The sequence below is a fragment of the Schistocerca serialis genome, unplaced genomic scaffold (assembly GCF_023864345.2).
Source record: "Schistocerca serialis cubense isolate TAMUIC-IGC-003099 unplaced genomic scaffold, iqSchSeri2.2 HiC_scaffold_729, whole genome shotgun sequence".
Classification (NCBI taxonomy): domain Eukaryota; kingdom Metazoa; phylum Arthropoda; class Insecta; order Orthoptera; family Acrididae; genus Schistocerca; species Schistocerca serialis.
The window spans coordinates 166,549-183,438 of NW_026048331.1; the positions used below are offsets into that span (position 1 = coordinate 166,549).

General features: G+C 53.5%; 50 non-coding genes across 50 annotated transcripts; 26 read left to right on the plus strand and 24 right to left on the minus strand.

Moving 5' to 3' along the window:
* The first annotated feature begins 114 nt into the window (after window positions 1-114).
* On the plus strand, window positions 115-206 carry Trnai-uau (transfer RNA isoleucine (anticodon UAU)). Its single transcript is given in 2 exon segments — window positions 115-152; window positions 171-206. It is a non-coding gene; the product is annotated as a tRNA-Ile (tRNA).
* Window positions 207-317: 111 nt separating this feature from the next.
* Trnad-guc (transfer RNA aspartic acid (anticodon GUC)) lies at window positions 318-389 on the plus strand. Its single transcript has one exon. It is a non-coding gene; the product is annotated as a tRNA-Asp (tRNA).
* A 233-nt stretch (window positions 390-622) lies between these two features.
* Window positions 623-694, minus strand: Trnam-cau (transfer RNA methionine (anticodon CAU)). Its single transcript has one exon. It is a non-coding gene; the product is annotated as a tRNA-Met (tRNA).
* A 274-nt stretch (window positions 695-968) lies between these two features.
* Trnar-acg (transfer RNA arginine (anticodon ACG)) lies at window positions 969-1,041 on the minus strand. Its single transcript has one exon. It is a non-coding gene; the product is annotated as a tRNA-Arg (tRNA).
* A 442-nt stretch (window positions 1,042-1,483) lies between these two features.
* Window positions 1,484-1,575, plus strand: Trnai-uau (transfer RNA isoleucine (anticodon UAU)). The gene is given in 2 exon segments: window positions 1,484-1,521; window positions 1,540-1,575. It is a non-coding gene; the product is annotated as a tRNA-Ile (tRNA).
* Window positions 1,576-1,686: 111 nt separating this feature from the next.
* Window positions 1,687-1,758, plus strand: Trnad-guc (transfer RNA aspartic acid (anticodon GUC)). The gene has a single exon. It is a non-coding gene; the product is annotated as a tRNA-Asp (tRNA).
* Window positions 1,759-1,991: 233 nt separating this feature from the next.
* Window positions 1,992-2,063, minus strand: Trnam-cau (transfer RNA methionine (anticodon CAU)). The gene has a single exon. It is a non-coding gene; the product is annotated as a tRNA-Met (tRNA).
* A 274-nt stretch (window positions 2,064-2,337) lies between these two features.
* Window positions 2,338-2,410, minus strand: Trnar-acg (transfer RNA arginine (anticodon ACG)). The gene has a single exon. It is a non-coding gene; the product is annotated as a tRNA-Arg (tRNA).
* Window positions 2,411-2,852: 442 nt separating this feature from the next.
* On the plus strand, window positions 2,853-2,944 carry Trnai-uau (transfer RNA isoleucine (anticodon UAU)). Its single transcript is given in 2 exon segments — window positions 2,853-2,890; window positions 2,909-2,944. It is a non-coding gene; the product is annotated as a tRNA-Ile (tRNA).
* Window positions 2,945-3,055: 111 nt separating this feature from the next.
* On the plus strand, window positions 3,056-3,127 carry Trnad-guc (transfer RNA aspartic acid (anticodon GUC)). The gene has a single exon. It is a non-coding gene; the product is annotated as a tRNA-Asp (tRNA).
* Window positions 3,128-3,360: 233 nt separating this feature from the next.
* On the minus strand, window positions 3,361-3,432 carry Trnam-cau (transfer RNA methionine (anticodon CAU)). The gene has a single exon. It is a non-coding gene; the product is annotated as a tRNA-Met (tRNA).
* Window positions 3,433-3,706: 274 nt separating this feature from the next.
* Trnar-acg (transfer RNA arginine (anticodon ACG)) lies at window positions 3,707-3,779 on the minus strand. Its single transcript has one exon. It is a non-coding gene; the product is annotated as a tRNA-Arg (tRNA).
* A 442-nt stretch (window positions 3,780-4,221) lies between these two features.
* Window positions 4,222-4,313, plus strand: Trnai-uau (transfer RNA isoleucine (anticodon UAU)). Its single transcript is given in 2 exon segments — window positions 4,222-4,259; window positions 4,278-4,313. It is a non-coding gene; the product is annotated as a tRNA-Ile (tRNA).
* Window positions 4,314-4,424: 111 nt separating this feature from the next.
* Trnad-guc (transfer RNA aspartic acid (anticodon GUC)) lies at window positions 4,425-4,496 on the plus strand. The gene has a single exon. It is a non-coding gene; the product is annotated as a tRNA-Asp (tRNA).
* Window positions 4,497-4,729: 233 nt separating this feature from the next.
* Trnam-cau (transfer RNA methionine (anticodon CAU)) lies at window positions 4,730-4,801 on the minus strand. The gene has a single exon. It is a non-coding gene; the product is annotated as a tRNA-Met (tRNA).
* Window positions 4,802-5,075: 274 nt separating this feature from the next.
* On the minus strand, window positions 5,076-5,148 carry Trnar-acg (transfer RNA arginine (anticodon ACG)). The gene has a single exon. It is a non-coding gene; the product is annotated as a tRNA-Arg (tRNA).
* Window positions 5,149-5,590: 442 nt separating this feature from the next.
* Trnai-uau (transfer RNA isoleucine (anticodon UAU)) lies at window positions 5,591-5,682 on the plus strand. Its single transcript is given in 2 exon segments — window positions 5,591-5,628; window positions 5,647-5,682. It is a non-coding gene; the product is annotated as a tRNA-Ile (tRNA).
* Window positions 5,683-5,793: 111 nt separating this feature from the next.
* On the plus strand, window positions 5,794-5,865 carry Trnad-guc (transfer RNA aspartic acid (anticodon GUC)). Its single transcript has one exon. It is a non-coding gene; the product is annotated as a tRNA-Asp (tRNA).
* A 233-nt stretch (window positions 5,866-6,098) lies between these two features.
* On the minus strand, window positions 6,099-6,170 carry Trnam-cau (transfer RNA methionine (anticodon CAU)). Its single transcript has one exon. It is a non-coding gene; the product is annotated as a tRNA-Met (tRNA).
* A 274-nt stretch (window positions 6,171-6,444) lies between these two features.
* On the minus strand, window positions 6,445-6,517 carry Trnar-acg (transfer RNA arginine (anticodon ACG)). The gene has a single exon. It is a non-coding gene; the product is annotated as a tRNA-Arg (tRNA).
* Window positions 6,518-6,959: 442 nt separating this feature from the next.
* Window positions 6,960-7,051, plus strand: Trnai-uau (transfer RNA isoleucine (anticodon UAU)). Its single transcript is given in 2 exon segments — window positions 6,960-6,997; window positions 7,016-7,051. It is a non-coding gene; the product is annotated as a tRNA-Ile (tRNA).
* A 111-nt stretch (window positions 7,052-7,162) lies between these two features.
* Window positions 7,163-7,234, plus strand: Trnad-guc (transfer RNA aspartic acid (anticodon GUC)). Its single transcript has one exon. It is a non-coding gene; the product is annotated as a tRNA-Asp (tRNA).
* A 233-nt stretch (window positions 7,235-7,467) lies between these two features.
* Window positions 7,468-7,539, minus strand: Trnam-cau (transfer RNA methionine (anticodon CAU)). The gene has a single exon. It is a non-coding gene; the product is annotated as a tRNA-Met (tRNA).
* A 274-nt stretch (window positions 7,540-7,813) lies between these two features.
* Trnar-acg (transfer RNA arginine (anticodon ACG)) lies at window positions 7,814-7,886 on the minus strand. Its single transcript has one exon. It is a non-coding gene; the product is annotated as a tRNA-Arg (tRNA).
* Window positions 7,887-8,328: 442 nt separating this feature from the next.
* Trnai-uau (transfer RNA isoleucine (anticodon UAU)) lies at window positions 8,329-8,420 on the plus strand. The gene is given in 2 exon segments: window positions 8,329-8,366; window positions 8,385-8,420. It is a non-coding gene; the product is annotated as a tRNA-Ile (tRNA).
* Window positions 8,421-8,531: 111 nt separating this feature from the next.
* Trnad-guc (transfer RNA aspartic acid (anticodon GUC)) lies at window positions 8,532-8,603 on the plus strand. The gene has a single exon. It is a non-coding gene; the product is annotated as a tRNA-Asp (tRNA).
* A 233-nt stretch (window positions 8,604-8,836) lies between these two features.
* Window positions 8,837-8,908, minus strand: Trnam-cau (transfer RNA methionine (anticodon CAU)). The gene has a single exon. It is a non-coding gene; the product is annotated as a tRNA-Met (tRNA).
* Window positions 8,909-9,182: 274 nt separating this feature from the next.
* Window positions 9,183-9,255, minus strand: Trnar-acg (transfer RNA arginine (anticodon ACG)). Its single transcript has one exon. It is a non-coding gene; the product is annotated as a tRNA-Arg (tRNA).
* A 442-nt stretch (window positions 9,256-9,697) lies between these two features.
* On the plus strand, window positions 9,698-9,789 carry Trnai-uau (transfer RNA isoleucine (anticodon UAU)). The gene is given in 2 exon segments: window positions 9,698-9,735; window positions 9,754-9,789. It is a non-coding gene; the product is annotated as a tRNA-Ile (tRNA).
* A 111-nt stretch (window positions 9,790-9,900) lies between these two features.
* On the plus strand, window positions 9,901-9,972 carry Trnad-guc (transfer RNA aspartic acid (anticodon GUC)). Its single transcript has one exon. It is a non-coding gene; the product is annotated as a tRNA-Asp (tRNA).
* Window positions 9,973-10,205: 233 nt separating this feature from the next.
* Window positions 10,206-10,277, minus strand: Trnam-cau (transfer RNA methionine (anticodon CAU)). Its single transcript has one exon. It is a non-coding gene; the product is annotated as a tRNA-Met (tRNA).
* Window positions 10,278-10,551: 274 nt separating this feature from the next.
* Window positions 10,552-10,624, minus strand: Trnar-acg (transfer RNA arginine (anticodon ACG)). The gene has a single exon. It is a non-coding gene; the product is annotated as a tRNA-Arg (tRNA).
* A 442-nt stretch (window positions 10,625-11,066) lies between these two features.
* Window positions 11,067-11,158, plus strand: Trnai-uau (transfer RNA isoleucine (anticodon UAU)). The gene is given in 2 exon segments: window positions 11,067-11,104; window positions 11,123-11,158. It is a non-coding gene; the product is annotated as a tRNA-Ile (tRNA).
* A 111-nt stretch (window positions 11,159-11,269) lies between these two features.
* Trnad-guc (transfer RNA aspartic acid (anticodon GUC)) lies at window positions 11,270-11,341 on the plus strand. Its single transcript has one exon. It is a non-coding gene; the product is annotated as a tRNA-Asp (tRNA).
* Window positions 11,342-11,574: 233 nt separating this feature from the next.
* Window positions 11,575-11,646, minus strand: Trnam-cau (transfer RNA methionine (anticodon CAU)). The gene has a single exon. It is a non-coding gene; the product is annotated as a tRNA-Met (tRNA).
* Window positions 11,647-11,920: 274 nt separating this feature from the next.
* Window positions 11,921-11,993, minus strand: Trnar-acg (transfer RNA arginine (anticodon ACG)). The gene has a single exon. It is a non-coding gene; the product is annotated as a tRNA-Arg (tRNA).
* A 442-nt stretch (window positions 11,994-12,435) lies between these two features.
* Trnai-uau (transfer RNA isoleucine (anticodon UAU)) lies at window positions 12,436-12,527 on the plus strand. The gene is given in 2 exon segments: window positions 12,436-12,473; window positions 12,492-12,527. It is a non-coding gene; the product is annotated as a tRNA-Ile (tRNA).
* A 111-nt stretch (window positions 12,528-12,638) lies between these two features.
* Trnad-guc (transfer RNA aspartic acid (anticodon GUC)) lies at window positions 12,639-12,710 on the plus strand. Its single transcript has one exon. It is a non-coding gene; the product is annotated as a tRNA-Asp (tRNA).
* A 233-nt stretch (window positions 12,711-12,943) lies between these two features.
* Window positions 12,944-13,015, minus strand: Trnam-cau (transfer RNA methionine (anticodon CAU)). Its single transcript has one exon. It is a non-coding gene; the product is annotated as a tRNA-Met (tRNA).
* A 274-nt stretch (window positions 13,016-13,289) lies between these two features.
* Window positions 13,290-13,362, minus strand: Trnar-acg (transfer RNA arginine (anticodon ACG)). The gene has a single exon. It is a non-coding gene; the product is annotated as a tRNA-Arg (tRNA).
* A 442-nt stretch (window positions 13,363-13,804) lies between these two features.
* Trnai-uau (transfer RNA isoleucine (anticodon UAU)) lies at window positions 13,805-13,896 on the plus strand. Its single transcript is given in 2 exon segments — window positions 13,805-13,842; window positions 13,861-13,896. It is a non-coding gene; the product is annotated as a tRNA-Ile (tRNA).
* Window positions 13,897-14,007: 111 nt separating this feature from the next.
* Window positions 14,008-14,079, plus strand: Trnad-guc (transfer RNA aspartic acid (anticodon GUC)). The gene has a single exon. It is a non-coding gene; the product is annotated as a tRNA-Asp (tRNA).
* A 233-nt stretch (window positions 14,080-14,312) lies between these two features.
* On the minus strand, window positions 14,313-14,384 carry Trnam-cau (transfer RNA methionine (anticodon CAU)). The gene has a single exon. It is a non-coding gene; the product is annotated as a tRNA-Met (tRNA).
* A 274-nt stretch (window positions 14,385-14,658) lies between these two features.
* On the minus strand, window positions 14,659-14,731 carry Trnar-acg (transfer RNA arginine (anticodon ACG)). The gene has a single exon. It is a non-coding gene; the product is annotated as a tRNA-Arg (tRNA).
* Window positions 14,732-15,173: 442 nt separating this feature from the next.
* On the plus strand, window positions 15,174-15,265 carry Trnai-uau (transfer RNA isoleucine (anticodon UAU)). Its single transcript is given in 2 exon segments — window positions 15,174-15,211; window positions 15,230-15,265. It is a non-coding gene; the product is annotated as a tRNA-Ile (tRNA).
* A 111-nt stretch (window positions 15,266-15,376) lies between these two features.
* Window positions 15,377-15,448, plus strand: Trnad-guc (transfer RNA aspartic acid (anticodon GUC)). The gene has a single exon. It is a non-coding gene; the product is annotated as a tRNA-Asp (tRNA).
* A 233-nt stretch (window positions 15,449-15,681) lies between these two features.
* On the minus strand, window positions 15,682-15,753 carry Trnam-cau (transfer RNA methionine (anticodon CAU)). The gene has a single exon. It is a non-coding gene; the product is annotated as a tRNA-Met (tRNA).
* Window positions 15,754-16,027: 274 nt separating this feature from the next.
* On the minus strand, window positions 16,028-16,100 carry Trnar-acg (transfer RNA arginine (anticodon ACG)). The gene has a single exon. It is a non-coding gene; the product is annotated as a tRNA-Arg (tRNA).
* A 442-nt stretch (window positions 16,101-16,542) lies between these two features.
* Trnai-uau (transfer RNA isoleucine (anticodon UAU)) lies at window positions 16,543-16,634 on the plus strand. Its single transcript is given in 2 exon segments — window positions 16,543-16,580; window positions 16,599-16,634. It is a non-coding gene; the product is annotated as a tRNA-Ile (tRNA).
* A 111-nt stretch (window positions 16,635-16,745) lies between these two features.
* Window positions 16,746-16,817, plus strand: Trnad-guc (transfer RNA aspartic acid (anticodon GUC)). The gene has a single exon. It is a non-coding gene; the product is annotated as a tRNA-Asp (tRNA).
* Window positions 16,818-16,890: the final 73 nt, after the last annotated feature.

Below are 16,890 nucleotides of genomic sequence, written 5' to 3' on the forward strand. Positions count from 1 at the left end.
GTAGACAGGTGCTAAAGTCGCAGTATGGCCGCAGGTGACGGTCGTATGACGGGTCTGTAGCCACAACAGGTTGGCATCAAAGTGAATACCGCTAACTGTAAGCCCTCTGCTGTAGCCCCAGTGGCGCAGTTGGTTAGCGCACGGTACTTATAAGGCAGTAGCCGTGAGCAATGCCGGGGTTGTGAGTTCGAGCCTCACCTGGGGCATACTTTTATTTCGTAGCAGCTGACTATGGAAGCATCGGGACGCTACATTTGAGATGTATCACGTACCCGAGAACCATAAATGTGCGTGCACTGTAGACAACGACTGCGTGTTCCTCGGTAGTATAGTGGTTAGTATCCCCGCCTGTCACGCGGGAGACCGGGGTTCGATTCCCCGCCGGGGAGAGACGATTTTTATATCGCGAAAGCTGCACGTGTGGCCCGAAAAAGCATTACCGTTGTGATCAAGGAACGTAATCGCTAAAAAATCGTAAGAAAGTCTGCGTCTTAGGAAGTGTTTCTCGTATTCTGCACACGACGTCGTCGTTTCACAACTCACAGGGTTTGCTGTCGACGCTGAATCAGCGCACCCCAAGATTAATGATCGAGCACGAAGCACCCAAGAAAAAGAATAATTTTAGCAGAGCGTGGTTTCGATCCACGGACCTCTGGGTTATGGGCCCAGCACGCTTCCACTGCGCCACTCTGCTGTGCGGAGAGGCGCCCGCTCTTCGGTGCGTGACATGGGACACTTGGAAAAGCGTTGTCTGCGTCGCCTACCGTTTAATTAACTGTGTAGCATCTCCCAGCTTGACTTGTCTCGACTTTGCTCGACTGACGCTACGCTGACGCTTGCACGAAGCGATATTTACCGCGATCGTCTCGAGATGCAGCTGCGAGATGCTCAGGATTAACATTGCACTCCACGAAGGTGGAGACATTCGAATGCACTGCCTAGCTACGCGCCCGCAACTAACAAAATGCCGACCCTGCCAGGATTCGAACCTGGAATCTTCTGATCCGTAGTCAGACGCGTTATCCGTTGCGCCACAGGGCCGCTGCTAGCGCTTTGTACCACGGGGCGGGTGAAGATCGCAAAGCAACGTGTACTCCGTGGCTCGGCAATTTCATGTCATCCACTGACAACGGCGGCGCGGCCACTCTGGTCTTCCGCACTCTGCAGGGAGCTGCCAAGGAAGGCATCTCTCCACCAGCTGCTCGGCCACGGAGCGCCTGCACAGCTTAGAGCTTGCCACACATCTGCCGTCGCTGTTGGACAGGTAGCGGAATGCAAGGCGCCCGTTTTTTTGCATTTTTTCGGTGATGACAAGCGGTTGACATGCTTGTAAGTGTAGCATATAAAACAAGAATCGTATGAAGCATTCGTAGACAGGTGCTAAAGTCGCAGTATGGCCGCAGGTGACGGTCGTATGACGGGTCTGTAGCCACAACAGGTTGGCATCAAAGTGAATACCGCTAACTGTAAGCCCTCTGCTGTAGCCCCAGTGGCGCAGTTGGTTAGCGCACGGTACTTATAAGGCAGTAGCCGTGAGCAATGCCGGGGTTGTGAGTTCGAGCCTCACCTGGGGCATACTTTTATTTCGTAGCAGCTGACTATGGAAGCATCGGGACGCTACATTTGAGATGTATCACGTACCCGAGAACCATAAATGTGCGTGCACTGTAGACAACGACTGCGTGTTCCTCGGTAGTATAGTGGTTAGTATCCCCGCCTGTCACGCGGGAGACCGGGGTTCGATTCCCCGCCGGGGAGAGACGATTTTTATATCGCGAAAGCTGCACGTGTGGCCCGAAAAAGCATTACCGTTGTGATCAAGGAACGTAATCGCTAAAAAATCGTAAGAAAGTCTGCGTCTTAGGAAGTGTTTCTCGTATTCTGCACACGACGTCGTCGTTTCACAACTCACAGGGTTTGCTGTCGACGCTGAATCAGCGCACCCCAAGATTAATGATCGAGCACGAAGCACCCAAGAAAAAGAATAATTTTAGCAGAGCGTGGTTTCGATCCACGGACCTCTGGGTTATGGGCCCAGCACGCTTCCACTGCGCCACTCTGCCGTGCGGAGAGGCGCGCGCTCTTCGGTGCGTGACATGGGACACTTGGAAAAGCGTTGTCTGCGTCGCCTACCGTTTAATTAACTGTGTAGCATCTCCCAGCTTGACTTGTCTCGACTTTGCTCGACTGACGCTACGCTGACGCTTGCACGAAGCGATATTTACCGCGATCGTCTCGAGATGCAGCTGCGAGATGCTCAGGATTAACATTGCACTCCACGAAGGTGGAGACATTCGAATGCACTGCCTAGCTACGCGCCCGCAACTAACAAAATGCCGACCCTGCCAGGATTCGAACCTGGAATCTTCTGATCCGTAGTCAGACGCGTTATCCGTTGCGCCACAGGGCCGCTGCTAGCGCTTTGTACCACGGGGCGGGTGAAGATCGCAAAGCAACGTGTACTCCGTGGCTCGGCAATTTCATGTCATCCACTGACAACGGCGGCGCGGCCACTCTGGTCTTCCGCACTCTGCAGGGAGCTGCCAAGGAAGGCATCTCTCCACCAGCTGCTCGGCCACGGAGCGCCTGCACAGCTTAGAGCTTGCCACACATCTGCCGTCGCTGTTGGACAGGTAGCGGAATGCAAGGCGCCCGTTTTTTTGCATTTTTTCGGTGATGACAAGCGGTTGACATGCTTGTAAGTGTAGCATATAAAACAAGAATCGTATGAAGCATTCGTAGACAGGTGCTAAAGTCGCAGTATGGCCGCAGGTGACGGTCGTATGACGGGTCTGTAGCCACAACAGGTTGGCATCAAAGTGAATACCGCTAACTGTAAGCCCTCTGCTGTAGCCCCAGTGGCGCAATTGGTTAGCGCACGGTACTTATAAGGCAGTAGCCGTGAGCAATGCCGGGGTTGTGAGTTCGAGCCTCACCTGGGGCATACTTTTATTTCGTAGCAGCTGACTATGGAAGCATCGGGACGCTACATTTGAGATGTATCACGTACCCGAGAACCATAAATGTGCGTGCACTGTAGACAACGACTGCGTGTTCCTCGGTAGTATAGTGGTTAGTATCCCCGCCTGTCACGCGGGAGACCGGGGTTCGATTCCCCGCCGGGGAGAGACGATTTTTATATCGCGAAAGCTGCACGTGTGGCCCGAAAAAGCATTACCGTTGTGATCAAGGAACGTAATCGCTAAAAAATCGTAAGAAAGTCTGCGTCTTAGGAAGTGTTTCTCGTATTCTGCACACGACGTCGTCGTTTCACAACTCACAGGGTTTGCTGTCGACGCTGAATCAGCGCACCCCAAGATTAATGATCGAGCACGAAGCACCCAAGAAAAAGAATAATTTTAGCAGAGCGTGGTTTCGATCCACGGACCTCTGGGTTATGGGCCCAGCACGCTTCCACTGCGCCACTCTGCTGTGCGGAGAGGCGCCCGCTCTTCGGTGCGTGACATGGGACACTTGGAAAAGCGTTGTCTGCGTCGCCTACCGTTTAATTAACTGTGTAGCATCTCCCAGCTTGACTTGTCTCGACTTTGCTCGACTGACGCTACGCTGACGCTTGCACGAAGCGATATTTACCGCGATCGTCTCGAGATGCAGCTGCGAGATGCTCAGGATTAACATTGCACTCCACGAAGGTGGAGACATTCGAATGCACTGCCTAGCTACGCGCCCGCAACTAACAAAATGCCGACCCTGCCAGGATTCGAACCTGGAATCTTCTGATCCGTAGTCAGACGCGTTATCCGTTGCGCCACAGGGCCGCTGCTAGCGCTTTGTACCACGGGGCGGGTGAAGATCGCAAAGCAACGTGTACTCCGTGGCTCGGCAATTTCATGTCATCCACTGACAACGGCGGCGCGGCCACTCTGGTCTTCCGCACTCTGCAGGGAGCTGCCAAGGAAGGCATCTCTCCACCAGCTGCTCGGCCACGGAGCGCCTGCACAGCCTAGAGCTTGCCACACATCTGCCGTCGCTGTTGGACAGGTAGCGGAATGCAAGGCGCCCGTTTTTTTGCATTTTTTCGGTGATGACAAGCGGTTGACATGCTTGTAAGTGTAGCATATAAAACAAGAATCGTATGAAGCATTCGTAGACAGGTGCTAAAGTCGCAGTATGGCCGCAGGTGACGGTCGTATGACGGGTCTGTAGCCACAACAGGTTGGCATCAAAGTGAATACCGCTAACTGTAAGCCCTCTGCTGTAGCCCCAGTGGCGCAGTTGGTTAGCGCACGGTACTTATAAGGCAGTAGCCGTGAGCAATGCCGGGGTTGTGAGTTCGAGCCTCACCTGGGGCATACTTTTATTTCGTAGCAGCTGACTATGGAAGCATCGGGACGCTACATTTGAGATGTATCACGTACCCGAGAACCATAAATGTGCGTGCACTGTAGACAACGACTGCGTGTTCCTCGGTAGTATAGTGGTTAGTATCCCCGCCTGTCACGCGGGAGACCGGGGTTCGATTCCCCGCCGGGGAGAGACGATTTTTATATCGCGAAAGCTGCACGTGTGGCCCGAAAAAGCATTACCGTTGTGATCAAGGAACGTAATCGCTAAAAAATCGTAAGAAAGTCTGCGTATTAGGAAGTGTTTCTCGTATTCTGCACACGACGTCGTCGTTTCACAACTCACAGGGTTTGCTGTCGACGCTGAATCAGCGCACCCCAAGATTAATGATCGAGCACGAAGCACCCAAGAAAAAGAATAATTTTAGCAGAGCGTGGTTTCGATCCACGGACCTCTGGGTTATGGGCCCAGCACGCTTCCACTGCGCCACTCTGCTGTGCGGAGAGGCGCCCGCTCTTCGGTGCGTGACATGGGACACTTGGAAAAGCGTTGTCTGCGTCGCCTACCGTTTAATTAACTGTGTAGCATCTCCCAGCTTGACTTGTCTCGACTTTGCTCGACTGACGCTACGCTGACGCTTGCACGAAGCGATATTTACCGCGATCGTCTCGAGATGCAGCTGCGAGATGCTCAGGATTAACATTGCACTCCACGAAGGTGGAGACATTCGAATGCACTGCCTAGCTACGCGCCCGCAACTAACAAAATGCCGACCCTGCCAGGATTCGAACCTGGAATCTTCTGATCCGTAGTCAGACGCGTTATCCGTTGCGCCACAGGGCCGCTGCTAGCGCTTTGTACCACGGGGCGGGTGAAGATCGCAAAGCAACGTGTACTCCGTGGCTCGGCAATTTCATGTCATCCACTGACAACGGCGGCGCGGCCACTCTGGTCTTCCGCACTCTGCAGGGAGCTGCCAAGGAAGGCATCTCTCCACCAGCTGCTCGGCCACGGAGCGCCTGCACAGCTTAGAGCTTGCCACACATCTGCCGTCGCTGTTGGACAGGTAGCGGAATGCAAGGCGCCCGTTTTTTTGCATTTTTTCGGTGATGACAAGCGGTTGACATGCTTGTAAGTGTAGCATATAAAACAAGAATCGTATGAAGCATTCGTAGACAGGTGCTAAAGTCGCAGTATGGCCGCAGGTGACGGTCGTATGACGGGTCTGTAGCCACAACAGGTTGGCATCAAAGTGAATACCGCTAACTGTAAGCCCTCTGCTGTAGCCCCAGTGGCGCAGTTGGTTAGCGCACGGTACTTATAAGGCAGTAGCCGTGAGCAATGCCGGGGTTGTGAGTTCGAGCCTCACCTGGGGCATACTTTTATTTCGTAGCAGCTGACTATGGAAGCATCGGGACGCTACATTTGAGATGTATCACGTACCCGAGAACCATAAATGTGCGTGCACTGTAGACAACGACTGCGTGTTCCTCGGTAGTATAGTGGTTAGTATCCCCGCCTGTCACGCGGGAGACCGGGGTTCGATTCCCCGCCGGGGAGAGACGATTTTTATATCGCGAAAGCTGCACGTGTGGCCCGAAAAAGCATTACCGTTGTGATCAAGGAACGTAATCGCTAAAAAATCGTAAGAAAGTCTGCGTCTTAGGAAGTGTTTCTCGTATTCTGCACACGACGTCGTCGTTTCACAACTCACAGGGTTTGCTGTCGACGCTGAATCAGCGCACCCCAAGATTAATGATCGAGCACGAAGCACCCAAGAAAAAGAATAATTTTAGCAGAGCGTGGTTTCGATCCACGGACCTCTGGGTTATGGGCCCAGCACGCTTCCACTGCGCCACTCTGCTGTGCGGAGAGGCGCCCGCTCTTCGGTGCGTGACATGGGACACTTGGAAAAGCGTTGTCTGCGTCGCCTACCGTTTAATTAACTGTGTAGCATCTCCCAGCTTGACTTGTCTCGACTTTGCTCGACTGACGCTACGCTGACGCTTGCACGAAGCGATATTTACCGCGATCGTCTCGAGATGCAGCTGCGAGATGCTCAGGATTAACATTGCACTCCACGAAGGTGGAGACATTCGAATGCACTGCCTAGCTACGCGCCCGCAACTAACAAAATGCCGACCCTGCCAGGATTCGAACCTGGAATCTTCTGATCCGTAGTCAGACGCGTTATCCGTTGCGCCACAGGGCCGCTGCTAGCGCTTTGTACCACGGGGCGGGTGAAGATCGCAAAGCAACGTGTACTCCGTGGCTCGGCAATTTCATGTCATCCACTGACAACGGCGGCGCGGCCACTCTGGTCTTCCGCACTCTGCAGGGAGCTGCCAAGGAAGGCATCTCTCCACCAGCTGCTCGGCCACGGAGCGCCTGCACAGCTTAGAGCTTGCCACACATCTGCCGTCGCTGTTGGACAGGTAGCGGAATGCAAGGCGCCCGTTTTTTTGCATTTTTTCGGTGATGACAAGCGGTTGACATGCTTGTAAGTGTAGCATATAAAACAAGAATCGTATGAAGCATTCGTAGACAGGTGCTAAAGTCGCAGTATGGCCGCAGGTGACGGTCGTATGACGGGTCTGTAGCCACAACAGGTTGGCATCAAAGTGAATACCGCTAACTGTAAGCCCTCTGCTGTAGCCCCAGTGGCGCAGTTGGTTAGCGCACGGTACTTATAAGGCAGTAGCCGTGAGCAATGCCGGGGTTGTGAGTTCGAGCCTCACCTGGGGCATACTTTTATTTCGTAGCAGCTGACTATGGAAGCATCGGGACGCTACATTTGAGATGTATCACGTACCCGAGAACCATAAATGTGCGTGCACTGTAGACAACGACTGCGTGTTCCTCGGTAGTATAGTGGTTAGTATCCCCGCCTGTCACGCGGGAGACCGGGGTTCGATTCCCCGCCGGGGAGAGACGATTTTTATATCGCGAAAGCTGCACGTGTGGCCCGAAAAAGCATTACCGTTGTGATCAAGGAACGTAATCGCTAAAAAATCGTAAGAAAGTCTGCGTCTTAGGAAGTGTTTCTCGTATTCTGCACACGACGTCGTCGTTTCACAACTCACAGGGTTTGCTGTCGACGCTGAATCAGCGCACCCCAAGATTAATGATCGAGCACGAAGCACCCAAGAAAAAGAATAATTTTAGCAGAGCGTGGTTTCGATCCACGGACCTCTGGGTTATGGGCCCAGCACGCTTCCACTGCGCCACTCTGCCGTGCGGAGAGGCGCGCGCTCTTCGGTGCGTGACATGGGACACTTGGAAAAGCGTTGTCTGCGTCGCCTACCGTTTAATTAACTGTGTAGCATCTCCCAGCTTGACTTGTCTCGACTTTGCTCGACTGACGCTACGCTGACGCTTGCACGAAGCGATATTTACCGCGATCGTCTCGAGATGCAGCTGCGAGATGCTCAGGATTAACATTGCACTCCACGAAGGTGGAGACATTCGAATGCACTGCCTAGCTACGCGCCCGCAACTAACAAAATGCCGACCCTGCCAGGATTCGAACCTGGAATCTTCTGATCCGTAGTCAGACGCGTTATCCGTTGCGCCACAGGGCCGCTGCTAGCGCTTTGTACCACGGGGCGGGTGAAGATCGCAAAGCAACGTGTACTCCGTGGCTCGGCAATTTCATGTCATCCACTGACAACGGCGGCGCGGCCACTCTGGTCTTCCGCACTCTGCAGGGAGCTGCCAAGGAAGGCATCTCTCCACCAGCTGCTCGGCCACGGAGCGCCTGCACAGCTTAGAGCTTGCCACACATCTGCCGTCGCTGTTGGACAGGTAGCGGAATGCAAGGCGCCCGTTTTTTTGCATTTTTTCGGTGATGACAAGCGGTTGACATGCTTGTAAGTGTAGCATATAAAACAAGAATCGTATGAAGCATTCGTAGACAGGTGCTAAAGTCGCAGTATGGCCGCAGGTGACGGTCGTATGACGGGTCTGTAGCCACAACAGGTTGGCATCAAAGTGAATACCGCTAACTGTAAGCCCTCTGCTGTAGCCCCAGTGGCGCAGTTGGTTAGCGCACGGTACTTATAAGGCAGTAGCCGTGAGCAATGCCGGGGTTGTGAGTTCGAGCCTCACCTGGGGCATACTTTTATTTCGTAGCAGCTGACTATGGAAGCATCGGGACGCTACATTTGAGATGTATCACGTACCCGAGAACCATAAATGTGCGTGCACTGTAGACAACGACTGCGTGTTCCTCGGTAGTATAGTGGTTAGTATCCCCGCCTGTCACGCGGGAGACCGGGGTTCGATTCCCCGCCGGGGAGAGACGATTTTTATATCGCGAAAGCTGCACGTGTGGCCCGAAAAAGCATTACCGTTGTGATCAAGGAACGTAATCGCTAAAAAATCGTAAGAAAGTCTGCGTCTTAGGAAGTGTTTCTCGTATTCTGCACACGACGTCGTCGTTTCACAACTCACAGGGTTTGCTGTCGACGCTGAATCAGCGCACCCCAAGATTAATGATCGAGCACGAAGCACCCAAGAAAAAGAATAATTTTAGCAGAGCGTGGTTTCGATCCACGGACCTCTGGGTTATGGGCCCAGCACGCTTCCACTGCGCCACTCTGCTGTGCGGAGAGGCGCCCGCTCTTCGGTGCGTGACATGGGACACTTGGAAAAGCGTTGTCTGCGTCGCCTACCGTTTAATTAACTGTGTAGCATCTCCCAGCTTGACTTGTCTCGACTTTGCTCGACTGACGCTACGCTGACGCTTGCACGAAGCGATATTTACCGCGATCGTCTCGAGATGCAGCTGCGAGATGCTCAGGATTAACATTGCACTCCACGAAGGTGGAGACATTCGAATGCACTGCCTAGCTACGCGCCCGCAACTAACAAAATGCCGACCCTGCCAGGATTCGAACCTGGAATCTTCTGATCCGTAGTCAGACGCGTTATCCGTTGCGCCACAGGGCCGCTGCTAGCGCTTTGTACCACGGGGCGGGTGAAGATCGCAAAGCAACGTGTACTCCGTGGCTCGGCAATTTCATGTCATCCACTGACAACGGCGGCGCGGCCACTCTGGTCTTCCGCACTCTGCAGGGAGCTGCCAAGGAAGGCATCTCTCCACCAGCTGCTCGGCCACGGAGCGCCTGCACAGCTTAGAGCTTGCCACACATCTGCCGTCGCTGTTGGACAGGTAGCGGAATGCAAGGCGCCCGTTTTTTTGCATTTTTTCGGTGATGACAAGCGGTTGACATGCTTGTAAGTGTAGCATATAAAACAAGAATCGTATGAAGCATTCGTAGACAGGTGCTAAAGTCGCAGTATGGCCGCAGGTGACGGTCGTATGACGGGTCTGTAGCCACAACAGGTTGGCATCAAAGTGAATACCGCTAACTGTAAGCCCTCTGCTGTAGCCCCAGTGGCGCAGTTGGTTAGCGCACGGTACTTATAAGGCAGTAGCCGTGAGCAATGCCGGGGTTGTGAGTTCGAGCCTCACCTGGGGCATACTTTTATTTCGTAGCAGCTGACTATGGAAGCATCGGGACGCTACATTTGAGATGTATCACGTACCCGAGAACCATAAATGTGCGTGCACTGTAGACAACGACTGCGTGTTCCTCGGTAGTATAGTGGTTAGTATCCCCGCCTGTCACGCGGGAGACCGGGGTTCGATTCCCCGCCGGGGAGAGACGATTTTTATATCGCGAAAGCTGCACGTGTGGCCCGAAAAAGCATTACCGTTGTGATCAAGGAACGTAATCGCTAAAAAATCGTAAGAAAGTCTGCGTCTTAGGAAGTGTTTCTCGTATTCTGCACACGACGTCGTCGTTTCACAACTCACAGGGTTTGCTGTCGACGCTGAATCAGCGCACCCCAAGATTAATGATCGAGCACGAAGCACCCAAGAAAAAGAATAATTTTAGCAGAGCGTGGTTTCGATCCACGGACCTCTGGGTTATGGGCCCAGCACGCTTCCACTGCGCCACTCTGCCGTGCGGAGAGGCGCGCGCTCTTCGGTGCGTGACATGGGACACTTGGAAAAGCGTTGTCTGCGTCGCCTACCGTTTAATTAACTGTGTAGCATCTCCCAGCTTGACTTGTCTCGACTTTGCTCGACTGACGCTACGCTGACGCTTGCACGAAGCGATATTTACCGCGATCGTCTCGAGATGCAGCTGCGAGATGCTCAGGATTAACATTGCACTCCACGAAGGTGGAGACATTCGAATGCACTGCCTAGCTACGCGCCCGCAACTAACAAAATGCCGACCCTGCCAGGATTCGAACCTGGAATCTTCTGATCCGTAGTCAGACGCGTTATCCGTTGCGCCACAGGGCCGCTGCTAGCGCTTTGTACCACGGGGCGGGTGAAGATCGCAAAGCAACGTGTACTCCGTGGCTCGGCAATTTCATGTCATCCACTGACAACGGCGGCGCGGCCACTCTGGTCTTCCGCACTCTGCAGGGAGCTGCCAAGGAAGGCATCTCTCCACCAGCTGCTCGGCCACGGAGCGCCTGCACAGCTTAGAGCTTGCCACACATCTGCCGTCGCTGTTGGACAGGTAGCGGAATGCAAGGCGCCCGTTTTTTTGCATTTTTTCGGTGATGACAAGCGGTTGACATGCTTGTAAGTGTAGCATATAAAACAAGAATCGTATGAAGCATTCGTAGACAGGTGCTAAAGTCGCAGTATGGCCGCAGGTGACGGTCGTATGACGGGTCTGTAGCCACAACAGGTTGGCATCAAAGTGAATACCGCTAACTGTAAGCCCTCTGCTGTAGCCCCAGTGGCGCAGTTGGTTAGCGCACGGTACTTATAAGGCAGTAGCCGTGAGCAATGCCGGGGTTGTGAGTTCGAGCCTCACCTGGGGCATACTTTTATTTCGTAGCAGCTGACTATGGAAGCATCGGGACGCTACATTTGAGATGTATCACGTACCCGAGAACCATAAATGTGCGTGCACTGTAGACAACGACTGCGTGTTCCTCGGTAGTATAGTGGTTAGTATCCCCGCCTGTCACGCGGGAGACCGGGGTTCGATTCCCCGCCGGGGAGAGACGATTTTTATATCGCGAAAGCTGCACGTGTGGCCCGAAAAAGCATTACCGTTGTGATCAAGGAACGTAATCGCTAAAAAATCGTAAGAAAGTCTGCGTCTTAGGAAGTGTTTCTCGTATTCTGCACACGACGTCGTCGTTTCACAACTCACAGGGTTTGCTGTCGACGCTGAATCAGCGCACCCCAAGATTAATGATCGAGCACGAAGCACCCAAGAAAAAGAATAATTTTAGCAGAGCGTGGTTTCGATCCACGGACCTCTGGGTTATGGGCCCAGCACGCTTCCACTGCGCCACTCTGCTGTGCGGAGAGGCGCCCGCTCTTCGGTGCGTGACATGGGACACTTGGAAAAGCGTTGTCTGCGTCGCCTACCGTTTAATTAACTGTGTAGCATCTCCCAGCTTGACTTGTCTCGACTTTGCTCGACTGACGCTACGCTGACGCTTGCACGAAGCGATATTTACCGCGATCGTCTCGAGATGCAGCTGCGAGATGCTCAGGATTAACATTGCACTCCACGAAGGTGGAGACATTCGAATGCACTGCCTAGCTACGCGCCCGCAACTAACAAAATGCCGACCCTGCCAGGATTCGAACCTGGAATCTTCTGATCCGTAGTCAGACGCGTTATCCGTTGCGCCACAGGGCCGCTGCTAGCGCTTTGTACCACGGGGCGGGTGAAGATCGCAAAGCAACGTGTACTCCGTGGCTCGGCAATTTCATGTCATCCACTGACAACGGCGGCGCGGCCACTCTGGTCTTCCGCACTCTGCAGGGAGCTGCCAAGGAAGGCATCTCTCCACCAGCTGCTCGGCCACGGAGCGCCTGCACAGCTTAGAGCTTGCCACACATCTGCCGTCGCTGTTGGACAGGTAGCGGAATGCAAGGCGCCCGTTTTTTTGCATTTTTTCGGTGATGACAAGCGGTTGACATGCTTGTAAGTGTAGCATATAAAACAAGAATCGTATGAAGCATTCGTAGACAGGTGCTAAAGTCGCAGTATGGCCGCAGGTGACGGTCGTATGACGGGTCTGTAGCCACAACAGGTTGGCATCAAAGTGAATACCGCTAACTGTAAGCCCTCTGCTGTAGCCCCAGTGGCGCAGTTGGTTAGCGCACGGTACTTATAAGGCAGTAGCCGTGAGCAATGCCGGGGTTGTGAGTTCGAGCCTCACCTGGGGCATACTTTTATTTCGTAGCAGCTGACTATGGAAGCATCGGGACGCTACATTTGAGATGTATCACGTACCCGAGAACCATAAATGTGCGTGCACTGTAGACAACGACTGCGTGTTCCTCGGTAGTATAGTGGTTAGTATCCCCGCCTGTCACGCGGGAGACCGGGGTTCGATTCCCCGCCGTGGAGAGACGATTTTTATATCGCGAAAGCTGCACGTGTGGCCCGAAAAAGCATTACCGTTGTGATCAAGGAACGTAATCGCTAAAAAATCGTAAGAAAGTCTGCGTCTTAGGAAGTGTTTCTCGTATTCTGCACACGACGTCGTCGTTTCACAACTCACAGGGTTTGCTGTCGACGCTGAATCAGCGCACCCCAAGATTAATGATCGAGCACGAAGCACCCAAGAAAAAGAATAATTTTAGCAGAGCGTGGTTTCGATCCACGGACCTCTGGGTTATGGGCCCAGCACGCTTCCACTGCGCCACTCTGCTGTGCGGAGAGGCGCCCGCTCTTCGGTGCGTGACATGGGACACTTGGAAAAGCGTTGTCTGCGTCGCCTACCGTTTAATTAACTGTGTAGCATCTCCCAGCTTGACTTGTCTCGACTTTGCTCGACTGACGCTACGCTGACGCTTGCACGAAGCGATATTTACCGCGATCGTCTCGAGATGCAGCTGCGAGATGCTCAGGATTAACATTGCACTCCACGAAGGTGGAGACATTCGAATGCACTGCCTAGCTACGCGCCCGCAACTAACAAAATGCCGACCCTGCCAGGATTCGAACCTGGAATCTTCTGATCCGTAGTCAGACGCGTTATCCGTTGCGCCACAGGGCCGCTGCTAGCGCTTTGTACCACGGGGCGGGTGAAGATCGCAAAGCAACGTGTACTCCGTGGCTCGGCAATTTCATGTCATCCACTGACAACGGCGGCGCGGCCACTCTGGTCTTCCGCACTCTGCAGGGAGCTGCCAAGGAAGGCATCTCTCCACCAGCTGCTCGGCCACGGAGCGCCTGCACAGCTTAGAGCTTGCCACACATCTGCCGTCGCTGTTGGACAGGTAGCGGAATGCAAGGCGCCCGTTTTTTTGCATTTTTTCGGTGATGACAAGCGGTTGACATGCTTGTAAGTGTAGCATATAAAACAAGAATCGTATGAAGCATTCGTAGACAGGTGCTAAAGTCGCAGTATGGCCGCAGGTGACGGTCGTATGACGGGTCTGTAGCCACAACAGGTTGGCATCAAAGTGAATACCGCTAACTGTAAGCCCTCTGCTGTAGCCCCAGTGGCGCAGTTGGTTAGCGCACGGTACTTATAAGGCAGTAGCCGTGAGCAATGCCGGGGTTGTGAGTTCGAGCCTCACCTGGGGCATACTTTTATTTCGTAGCAGCTGACTATGGAAGCATCGGGACGCTACATTTGAGATGTATCACGTACCCGAGAACCATAAATGTGCGTGCACTGTAGACAACGACTGCGTGTTCCTCGGTAGTATAGTGGTTAGTATCCCCGCCTGTCACGCGGGAGACCGGGGTTCGATTCCCCGCCGTGGAGAGACGATTTTTATATCGCGAAAGCTGCACGTGTGGCCCGAAAAAGCATTACCGTTGTGATCAAGGAACGTAATCGCTAAAAAATCGTAAGAAAGTCTGCGTCTTAGGAAGTGTTTCTCGTATTCTGCACACGACGTCGTCGTTTCACAACTCACAGGGTTTGCTGTCGACGCTGAATCAGCGCACCCCAAGATTAATGATCGAGCACGAAGCACCCAAGAAAAAGAATAATTTTAGCAGAGCGTGGTTTCGATCCACGGACCTCTGGGTTATGGGCCCAGCACGCTTCCACTGCGCCACTCTGCTGTGCGGAGAGGCGCCCGCTCTTCGGTGCGTGACATGGGACACTTGGAAAAGCGTTGTCTGCGTCGCCTACCGTTTAATTAACTGTGTAGCATCTCCCAGCTTGACTTGTCTCGACTTTGCTCGACTGACGCTACGCTGACGCTTGCACGAAGCGATATTTACCGCGATCGTCTCGAGATGCAGCTGCGAGATGCTCAGGATTAACATTGCACTCCACGAAGGTGGAGACATTCGAATGCACTGCCTAGCTACGCGCCCGCAACTAACAAAATGCCGACCCTGCCAGGATTCGAACCTGGAATCTTCTGATCCGTAGTCAGACGCGTTATCCGTTGCGCCACAGGGCCGCTGCTAGCGCTTTGTACCACGGGGCGGGTGAAGATCGCAAAGCAACGTGTACTCCGTGGCTCGGCAATTTCATGTCATCCACTGACAACGGCGGCGCGGCCACTCTGGTCTTCCGCACTCTGCAGGGAGCTGCCAAGGAAGGCATCTCTCCACCAGCTGCTCGGCCACGGAGCGCCTGCACAGCTTAGAGCTTGCCACACATCTGCCGTCGCTGTTGGACAGGTAGCGGAATGCAAGGCGCCCGTTTTTTTGCATTTTTTCGGTGATGACAAGCGGTTGACATGCTTGTAAGTGTAGCATATAAAACAAGAATCGTATGAAGCATTCGTAGACAGGTGCTAAAGTCGCAGTATGGCCGCAGGTGACGGTCGTATGACGGGTCTGTAGCCACAACAGGTTGGCATCAAAGTGAATACCGCTAACTGTAAGCCCTCTGCTGTAGCCCCAGTGGCGCAGTTGGTTAGCGCACGGTACTTATAAGGCAGTAGCCGTGAGCAATGCCGGGGTTGTGAGTTCGAGCCTCACCTGGGGCATACTTTTATTTCGTAGCAGCTGACTATGGAAGCATCGGGACGCTACATTTGAGATGTATCACGTACCCGAGAACCATAAATGTGCGTGCACTGTAGACAACGACTGCGTGTTCCTCGGTAGTATAGTGGTTAGTATCCCCGCCTGTCACGCGGGAGACCGGGGTTCGATTCCCCGCCGGGGAGAGACGATTTTTATATCGCGAAAGCTGCACGTGTGGCCCGAAAAAGCATTACCGTTGTGATCAAGGAACGTAATCGCTAAAAAATCGTAAGAAAGTCTGCGTCTTAGGAAGTGTTTCTCGTATTCTGCACACGACGTCGTCGTTTCACAACTCACAGGGTTTGCTGTCGACGCTGAATCAGCGCACCCCAAGATTAATGATCGAGCACGAAGCACCCAAGAAAAAGAATAATTTTAGCAGAGCGTGGTTTCGATCCACGGACCTCTGGGTTATGGGCCCAGCACGCTTCCACTGCGCCACTCTGCTGTGCGGAGAGGCGCCCGCTCTTCGGTGCGTGACATGGGACACTTGGAAAAGCGTTGTCTGCGTCGCCTACCGTTTAATTAACTGTGTAGCATCTCCCAGCTTGACTTGTCTCGACTTTGCTCGACTGACGCTACGCTGACGCTTGCACGAAGCGATATTTACCGCGATCGTCTCGAGATGCAGCTGCGAGATGCTCAGGATTAACATTGCACTCCACGAAGGTGGAGACATTCGAATGCACTGCCTAGCTACGCGCCCGCAACTAACAAAATGCCGACCCTGCCAGGATTCGAACCTGGAATCTTCTGATCCGTAGTCAGACGCGTTATCCGTTGCGCCACAGGGCCGCTGCTAGCGCTTTGTACCACGGGGCGGGTGAAGATCGCAAAGCAACGTGTACTCCGTGGCTCGGCAATTTCATGTCATCCACTGACAACGGCGGCGCGGCCACTCTGGTCTTCCGCACTCTGCAGGGAGCTGCCAAGGAAGGCATCTCTCCACCAGCTGCTCGGCCACGGAGCGCCTGCACAGCTTAGAGCTTGCCACACATCTGCCGTCGCTGTTGGACAGGTAGCGGAATGCAAGGCGCCCGTTTTTTTGCATTTTTTCGGTGATGACAAGCGGTTGACATGCTTGTAAGTGTAGCATATAAAACAAGAATCGTATGAAGCATTCGTAGACAGGTGCTAAAGTCGCAGTATGGCCGCAGGTGACGGTCGTATGACGGGTCTGTAGCCACAACAGGTTGGCATCAAAGTGAATACCGCTAACTGTAAGCCCTCTGCTGTAGCCCCAGTGGCGCAATTGGTTAGCGCACGGTACTTATAAGGCAGTAGCCGTGAGCAATGCCGGGGTTGTGAGTTCGAGCCTCACCTGGGGCATACTTTTATTTCGTAGCAGCTGACTATGGAAGCATCGGGACGCTACATTTGAGATGTATCACGTACCCGAGAACCATAAATGTGCGTGCACTGTAGACAACGACTGCGTGTTCCTCGGTAGTATAGTGGTTAGTATCCCCGCCTGTCACGCGGGAGACCGGGGTTCGATTCCCCGCCGGGGAGAGACGATTTTTATATCGCGAAAGCTGCACGTGTGGCCCGAAAAAGCATTACCGTTGTGATCAAGGAACGTAAT